At 42.3% G+C, this 8,832-nt stretch overlaps 1 pseudogene across 1 annotated transcript in view; it reads right to left on the bottom strand.

Moving 5' to 3' along the window:
• Positions 1 to 8,522: 8,522 nt before the first annotated feature.
• LOC308264217 (protein arginine methyltransferase NDUFAF7, mitochondrial-like) overlaps positions 8,523 to 8,832 on the bottom strand; it is a 1,218-nt pseudogene continuing 908 nt past the window's right edge. The window contains exon 1 of the transcript in view: positions 8,523 to 8,832. This exon is cut by the window's right edge and continues 908 nt beyond it. The product of the transcript in view is annotated as a protein arginine methyltransferase NDUFAF7, mitochondrial-like (transcript).

Raw genomic sequence — 8,832 nt, 5'->3', positions numbered from 1 at the left:
GGCAATATGGCGCCGCTGCTACGCCCTCGGCTGTGGGGCTGGTGTTTTTCTTCTTGGTTTTGGTTTCCACTCTGAATCCCTGCAGCGTGTGCTGAGCTCGGCCACTGGGAACTTTAGATGCTCTCTGCGCGGAGAAATCCCGCCTGGCTGTTCCGCAGTGGCTCACCTCGGCTTGCTGTAGCCGTCCCGTGAATTCGCCGGCAGTATGGCGCTGCTGCCGCCGCGTCTGCCGCGTCCTCGGGCGATAGGCCAGTTATCTCCTCTGTGGCTCTGTTCTCAGTCCGCTTTCTCTCTGGAGCCTGGTGATTTTTTGTTTCACTGGTGATGGTGTTTTCTGGCTATGAAAGGCGCTGATTTTGTGGTAATGGAGGTTTGTTGTTAGCGGGGCTCTTAAGCCCCACTTTTCTCGGTCGCCATCTTCCCGGAAGTCCCTAAACTTTATAAAAGAAAAAAAATAACTTTTTCCCGTCCTTGGCAATCCTGCTTGCATGACTATGCTCTTGCTTTTCTGCCAAAAAATAAAGTATAAAAACTATAACAAATCCTGAATAAAAGGAAGAAGGTTGAATCTATTTTGTGTGGTCATTCTTTCATTATCGGCCTCAGTTTCCCCCTCATCAACACACGAACCCCGACTCTGCTAGGGCTGGACCCTGGCATGTTTGGGTGTCATGATGAGTCCTTCTTCTAGCCCAATATAGGAATAAGAAGCCAGGAAACTCTAGTTGCAATGCTTAAGCAGGATTTTATTATAGTGAAAGAGAGAAAACCACACTGGAGAAGGACGTACTAATGGAGTGATCGAGTGAGACACTTGCCCCCTCTAAAACCTCAGGTCTTCTATTGGGTTTTTACTGCCTTATCTTGTCTTCCTTATCCTGGTTGCTATGCCGACAGGTCAACAACCCATTTTCTTATCTTCACTGTACCAGCCACCCACCGAATGTAGGTGCCAACAGCGCACCTGACATAGAGCATGTGGGTCACATTCTCCACATACAATGACCAGATCACAAACACAGGGGAGGAAAGCACTGGAGTGCAGCGAGTGAGGCTGCTTGTAATCTGTCCAAGTGCAGCACATGGAGCTTTAGCTACTTTTGCATTCTTCCCGGCAGTTAACACTGGGTCAGTTCCTCATAATGAGACTGTATTTGGAGGTAGACTGTGTGTGTGTGTGTGTGTGTGTGTGTTACTGAGGATTGAATCAAGGAGTGTTCAACTTCTGAACTACACTGCCAGCTCTATTTTATTTTTTATTTTGAAATAGAGTCTCGCTAAATTAGAGTGCCCTGACCTCCAACCTGCAATTCTCCAGTCTCAGCCTCTGACGCACTGGGATTATAGATGTGCATAAAGAGTGTTTGGTGAAGTTAAATTAGATCATTAAGGTGGGTCCTAATTCAATGTGACTGCTGTTCTTATAAGAAGAGGAAATTAGGACATACACAGGTATAGAGGGCAGAACATGTGAAGATACAGGAAGAAGATAGCCATCTACAAGCTAAAAGAAGGCTTTAGGAAAAAAAACAACCCTGTGGATATATGTGTGGACTCCAGAACTGTGAGAAAAAGTCTGTTTAAGCCACTCTGTCTGTACTTTGTTATGAGGGCCCTAGCAAGCTATTATAGAGTCCTAGTTAGAAATGTGCCATATTATATACTATTTTGTTGAAGGGCTACATATCTTGTGTTATAATCTGGTCTCCAGAATCTTTTCAGCTAAGGACTCTTTGGTTCACAAAATGTTCCAGACTCAGTCTCTTCAAAGAACTTATCCAAAATACATTATTAACATGGTCCACCCAATGTCCATCAGAAACTATGCATATGGCTCTGTAATCTGTGTTTGAACAAGCCCTCCAGGAGAACCACTACACTAACAAAAACTAAATTTGTTTCTTTTTCTTTTCCTTTCTTTTCTTTTCTATCTTTTTTTTTTTTTGTGATACTAGGGATTTAACCTGGGGACATTTTACCTCCAAGCTATACCCCCAGTTCTATTTTATTTTTATTTATTTATTTATTTATTTAGTGGTACTGGGTGTGGAACCCAGGGGCTTTTCTACCTCCAGGCTATCCTCCCAGACCTATTTTATACTTTTTTGGAAACAGGGTCTCACTAAATTGCTGAGAGCCTCACTAAGTAGCTGAGGCTGGCTTCGAAACCATGTGATCCTCCTGTCTCAGCCTCCCAAGCGCAGGAATTACAAACATGCACACACACCCCCAGCTTTTATTTTTATTTTTAAACAGAGTCTCACTAGATTAATAAGAGTCTCACTACCTGCTTAGGCTGTCCTTGAACCTGAGATCCTCCTGTCTCAGCCTCCCAAGTATTGAGATTATAGATATGCACCATCAAGCCCAATTTTGTTGTTGTTGTTGTTGTTGTTGTTGTTGTTGTTGTTATTGTTGTTGTTGTTTGGGTCCTGGGGATTGGATCCAAGTCATTTTACCTTTTAGCTACACCCCAGTCCCTTTTTATTTTGCATATTTGTGTGTTGTGTGTGTGTGTGTGTGTGTGTGTGTGTGTGTGTGTGTGTGGTACTGGGGGTAGAATCCAGGGGCTTTTTCTACCTCCGGGCTATACTCCCAGACCTATTTTATACTTTATTTGGAAACAGGGTCTCACTAAGTAGCTGAGGCTGGTTTCAAATCTGTGCGATCCTCCCGTCTCAGCCTCCCAAGCGCTTAGATTACAAGCGTGCGCCACCATGCTCAGATGGCAAAGCAATTTAAAAGCCCTTGGAATCTCCTCTAACTATAGAAACTGACTTTACCATACCTCACAGAGGCTTTTCAGAGATTGGTGTGGCCTAACCGCCAGGCTGGCCTCAAATGCACCTAAGTGATTTATCAGATATATCCATCCATCCATCTATCCATCATCCTATCCATCATTCCATATATCTATCCAAAAATGACCCGGTTATAGGTAGATGATTTCATCTGTCCCTATATAGACAGATTTCATACCCTGTCCCTATACAAGCTGTCCCGTGGGCAGGCTGTTATCATGACAACGATAAGACCACTGACTTAGACCACTGACTTGCTCTGCTGCAAACTGACAGGCCAAGCCAGTGCTGCTGAGTGACCATGGCAACAAGATAAAATACATGGACACTGACTGGACCTAGAAAGTTACATATCTTGAAACTTAAAAGAGGAGTTAAAGAAATATGCATCCCCTCATGTAGATTCTGCGGGCATACAAAACAGGAGAGCATCTCCTGCATTCAGTGGCAAAACAAATATAAAATAGGCCAAGCCCTGTAGGCATGACAATGGGACTAAGACTAGATAAGACAACAAAAACCCTATATAAAATCCGAGATTTCAGGAGAGGGCAGTGTTTCACTTGGATACTCCATCAGGCTGCTTCTCTGGTGTGATGCTTTCTCCCCACCACTCCTCCTCTCTCTGTCTGCTTGTAGTAATAATTTTAAAAACCCACTTAAGCACTGCAATTGGAGTTTTCCTAGCTCATTATTTCTGTATGGACTGAAGAAAGGGACCCACAGCAACACACCAAAACCATAACAAAAAAATGTACATGGAAACATTCATATCCAGGTAAGTTAAATCCTTTCTGGAAGAAATTAACTATATTGTTTAAAAATAAATAAACTGAGTGTGGTGGCGCACACTTGTAATACCAGCATTTGGGAAGCTGAGACAGGAGGATCACAGTTCACAGACAGCTTCAGCTACTTAGTGAGGCCCTTTGCAACTCAATGAGACTCTGTTTCAAAATAAAGAATAAAAAATAGGGCTGGGGATGTATAAAGGTAGACTGCCCCTGGGTTCCATCCCCAGTACTACAAAAAATAAATAAACAAACAAACAAACAAACAAACAAGCTGAGCATGATGCTTCCAACCTAGAATCCTAGTACCCGGAAGGCTGAAATAGGAGGATCACAGACTCAAGACCAGCCTTGGCAATTTAGTAAAACCCTGTTTCAAAATAAAAAAATAAAATTGGAGCCAGGTGTGGTAGCTCATGTTTGTAATCCCAGTATATGGGAGACTGAGATAGGAGGACTGCAGGTTTTAAGTCAGCCTCAACAATTTAGTGATGCTTTCAGCAATTTAGTGAGCCTGTTTCCAAATAAAAAATAAAATGGGCCTCAAGGTATAGCCCAGAGGTAGAAGAACCCCGGGTTTCATCCCTAGTACCACAAAATAAATGAATGAATAATAAATTTTAAAATTTGAGCTGAGGGTATAGTAGAGGTAAATGTCCCCAGATTAAACCCTAGTGCCACAATTAAATAAATAAGTAAACATGTATAAATGTGTCTCCGTGTTTAAAAACCCATGAATACTATAAAATGTGACTCCGGTGCCTCGATCTGCCCTCACTAAGGAACAGGAGAAACTTTAGTCAGGAGAAGTTAATCTAAATATTTCTTTCTTGGTCCAGTGTGTACCCATCACCCTTTCTATCTACCTAGTCCGCATGCTTATTAATACTCTTCAGTGTCTACGTCAGTCTTTTTTGGCAGGAACAATTCAAGACTTATACTCAACAATGGAAATTTTGCTTCTTTGAAATAGGTTAAATATCAGACCAAGAATGGAAATGACTCTCTCCAGCCTGGAGCTGCTGCCGTTCCCTCCCGACTCCCCCTCTGAGGAAGGCCACTGAGTAACAGGCTCAGAGGAGGCAGGAGGCATTGTCTCCACTGCACAGCTTCACCCTCGGAGCAGAGCAGCAGGTTCAGAGTGCTGGGTGCAACACAACCAGCATCTTCCCCGAGGACATCATCCCAACCTTGCTCAACTGAAATCATGGCGCCTGGGCACGGCAGACAGGAGCACAGTGTACCTGAACCTGTGGGAACTGCACACCTCTTTTGTCCCCATTTTTTCATCTTCTGTTTTCCCATTGCCATTGCACCCTCCTATGAGAATGTGCGGCACAGGAGGCCTCCAGAACACGTCACTGCTGCCTGGGTGTGCCCAGTCCTCCTGGTGGCCACCAGGAGACTCTAGCTTGACACCCTACCGCACCTCAGGGAGAGGAGCAGGCACCCACCCACCGCAGCAGGGAAGACCAAGCGGTGTTCAACATTTCAAGGCCAGCCTCAGCAACTTAGTGAAATCCTGTTTCAAAAAAAGAAATGTAAAAGTTGCCAAAATAAAAAGTCATTTGTGTCGACACTAACAAAAATAAAGCTGGGAGGTTATGAAGGAAGCTCTTGTGCATGGTTGCCTGATAGTAAATATCGCAAAAACTGCCAGAATCACCAACTTGCACAGAGTCCACCTCAACCTTGTACAAAAGACATTTTTTGCAAGGACATTGGCCCAGGAACTGTCTGTTCAACCTTGGACTGACTCCACTCTCATTATTAATCACTCAGGCCAGGAATTATTGTTTCAAAACATCTGATGTAGTCTTCCCCCTTTTTATCATTAGTGACTTCCTTTTGAGCTGGGCGTGGAGGCGTGCTCCTGTAATCCCAGTACTTGGGACACTGAGACAGAGGATCTCAGGATCATGGATACCAAGTAGGCCTCAATTCATGTGTCCACTTTGGTTAGCCTGTGTAGGCTGCCAGCGGTGCTGCGTTGAGGTGATGGGGGGCTGGATTGTCAGCTTGACTGGGTCACGAAACACCTATGATTTGTGACTTTGGGTGTGTTGATGAGTGGTATATATAATGGCAGATTGAAAGGGAAGTCCCCTGACTAGAGGCAGCATGGTTCTGACAGGGGCAGAGCCTGGATAAAAGGAGAAAGCCGTGTGAAGGCACGCGTGGTTCTTTCTGAGGAAAGTGTGTCTGCTCTCGTCTGAGATACTGGCCGTCAGCTCTTAGAACTGGACCTTCACCATCATATCTCTGGAGAGTTTCCTGACCTTTCCATCTGGAACTGGGATTGAACTCGTGGTCGCTCCAGGACTGCTCAACCAACTGCTCGTTTCTCTGGCTCTCCACGTGCAGCTGGAAACTTGGAAGGACACTGCTTTGGACTGTAAGCTGATTTGAAAAGTTCCTTTTACTATATAAGTGTTCTTTGAGTTCTGTTACTCCAGAGAGCCCTGACCAGATAGAGTTGAGCATTCTAATGTTTATTTATTTTGTTTTGGGGTTTTTTTTTGTTGTTGTTGTTTAAACAAATTTTTATTGAACATAAATGGTATATATTTAAACTATACTTGGTGCCCTCTCCCCTGTTTATTTATTTTGGAACTCCCAGCCCTTTTTTAAATTTTGAAACAGGTTCTAAGTTGCTGAGGTTCGTGCTAAGTTGCTGAGGCTGGCCTGGAAGCTGTGATCCTCCTGTATCCACCTCCCAAGTACTGGGACTACAGGTATGCACCACTGTGAATAGCTATGTTGAGGATTCTAAGGATAACTCCTGCCTCAGTGAGAAAGTGGATTATGACAAACTAGCAACACCTGCCATAGTTAGGAGCATTCCTGGGAATTTGCCTAGAATTTACCATCACTTTGTTAACTTAGTATGTTACCTTTCTATGGAATATTTGCATGTTAAAAGAAGCATGCAAAGATGCAATAATTTATTCAAAGCTAGGGGTCTATCTCAGTGGTACAGCACTTGCCCCGCAGGCACAAGGCTCAGAGTTAGAGTCCCAGCAGCACACATACAAAAAAGCCTGATGAAAAACAGAGGTTCAGACATTTGTACAACATCAACGGTACATATATATGAGAGAAGCCATATAGAGAGAGAGAGAGCTGAGAAAGGTAAAAGGGACATGTGGTTCAAAAAATGATCGGTTTGAAAAAGAAATTACTAATCCTGGCCTTGCTAACTACCACTTTATGGACCTAATATTAGCTCAGATTTTTGGCTAAAAGTATAAAATATGTTCTGGGCTCTATGATTCATTCCACTGATGATATGGTTTCAGTGTAGAAAAAGCTTTCCATGCCTCACTTGCAGCCCTTGGTGAGCTCATTTTATTCTCTTTGGTCTGTGATGTAAGCCCAGGAGCCTGAGAGGAGCAGCTTGTTCAACGTATGTCATTTTCCTAATGGAAAAAGCCCCCCACTTGCTGATTTGATGAGCATGGATGCTCCGAAGGCCTTTGGTAAGTGTTTCCACAGTACCTCTTTGCTCTTCCTTCTCAGAAAGGAATTTGTTGCTAAGCTCAGCAGCCAAGAGTCTAACCCTTCCACTTCACCCAGCCAGGACTTTGGGGGGAGTGGGCTGGTCCCTGTTGCAGGCCAATGTGACCTCATTCGCACTTGGTCCCATTCATTCAGGGATTTCCAATTTAGCTTTAGTCCTGCAGTGGAGTTGTTATTGCCAATAATAAAGATTATTAAAGTAGAGTCAAACTGCTTCAAATCATGAGCAAAAACATACATGAAAGTGCTTCATAGAGTGCACAGCCAAGCAATATTAGAATTTTTATTTTTATAACTTAAAAGATCTTTAATCTTGTTTTTATTTGTAAAATCTACAGAATAACAGGGTAAAATATTCAAATACTAAGTCTCCCCACCTTCCAAACCCACATCCAGATTTGGAAATTTAACAGCGATTAATAGGCATCCTTTCATTACTTTTTGTTTTCAAATCCTTATCACAGAACAGAAAACAATATGTGTACACTAGTATATTCATTTCTATGAAAATACTTGTGTTTATTTAAATATAGATTTCTTTAAACAAAAATAGATTCATAACTGAAAATTTTACATCTGACTTTATCACGTTAAATCTCAGAGATTTTTCTGTGTCAGAATATATTGTTCTGGGGGGGCGGTGAATTGGCTCGGACCACCCTCCCCCCATGCCATTCTGGCATGGGGCTGTACCTATCTTCTGTATTTCTATCTTTTTAATAAAATTTTTTAAATCTTCAAAAAAAAGAATATATTGTTCTATCTCTTAAAATAATATACAGATCTATTTAATCAGTTCCTTGGAATAGCCATTTAAGTTGGTTACAGTTTCTATTAAACCAATCAGTGTAGTACATGAAACCTTCTAAAATAAAATAGAAATATAGCAACTAGCTTTAATAAAGGAAATTCTGTTCCTTCCACAATAACTTCCTTTAGTATGTTGAGAACACACATTTGTACCAAAAGTCCATTAGTCCAACCCTAAAAGTTCTATAATTTTTACTGTATTTTATATAACATGGGCCACAAGCCAGGCGTGGTGGTGCACTCTTGTAATCCCCGTGCTTGGGAGGCTGAAACAGAAGGATCGCACAGGTTTGAAGCCAGCCTCAGCTACTTAGTGAGGCTTTCAGCAACTTAGTGAGACCTTGTTTCCAAATAAAATATAAAATAGGTCTGGGAGTATAGCCCGGAGGTAGAAAGCCTCTGGGTTCCACCCCCAGTACCACATATATATATATATATATATATATATATATATATATATATATATATATATGAACATGGGCCACTGGGGAGGGCTGTGAAGAGATAAAATCTTCAAACATTTATATTCTCTTCAATATGTGAAGTAAGTTTCTTTTAATTTCTTAGACCAACTGAGGGTTGAAAAGGCCAAGCTCAAGTATCACTGCCAAGCAAGATCACCAAACCCAGCTACAGGTGATGCAGAGGGCTTTGACTGACAGGCATTCATCTGCTGATTTCCAACTTGAAGTCTCTGATGAGGTAGCAAGGCAAAAAAGTTAAATCTTTCTCCCGTTTTCTTAGGATTCATTAACATATCCTACCCCTGAATTAATTGCTGCTTCATTGATGGCTCATCCGATTTATCTAAAAGAAGCCTCAGCCCGACATCAATACCCATGTTTCTTAAAAAGGCTTGTTGCTCTATTGGACCCAGAGATACTACTTTTGCTTGTGTCATTCTTTGCAAA

The sequence above is a fragment of the Muscardinus avellanarius genome, assembly GCF_963383645.1.
Source record: "Muscardinus avellanarius genome assembly, chromosome: 6".
Classification (NCBI taxonomy): Eukaryota; Metazoa; Chordata; class Mammalia; order Rodentia; family Gliridae; genus Muscardinus; species Muscardinus avellanarius.
Note: the sequence above shows the minus strand (reverse complement) of the source record. Positions and strands in the feature narration are given on the sequence as shown.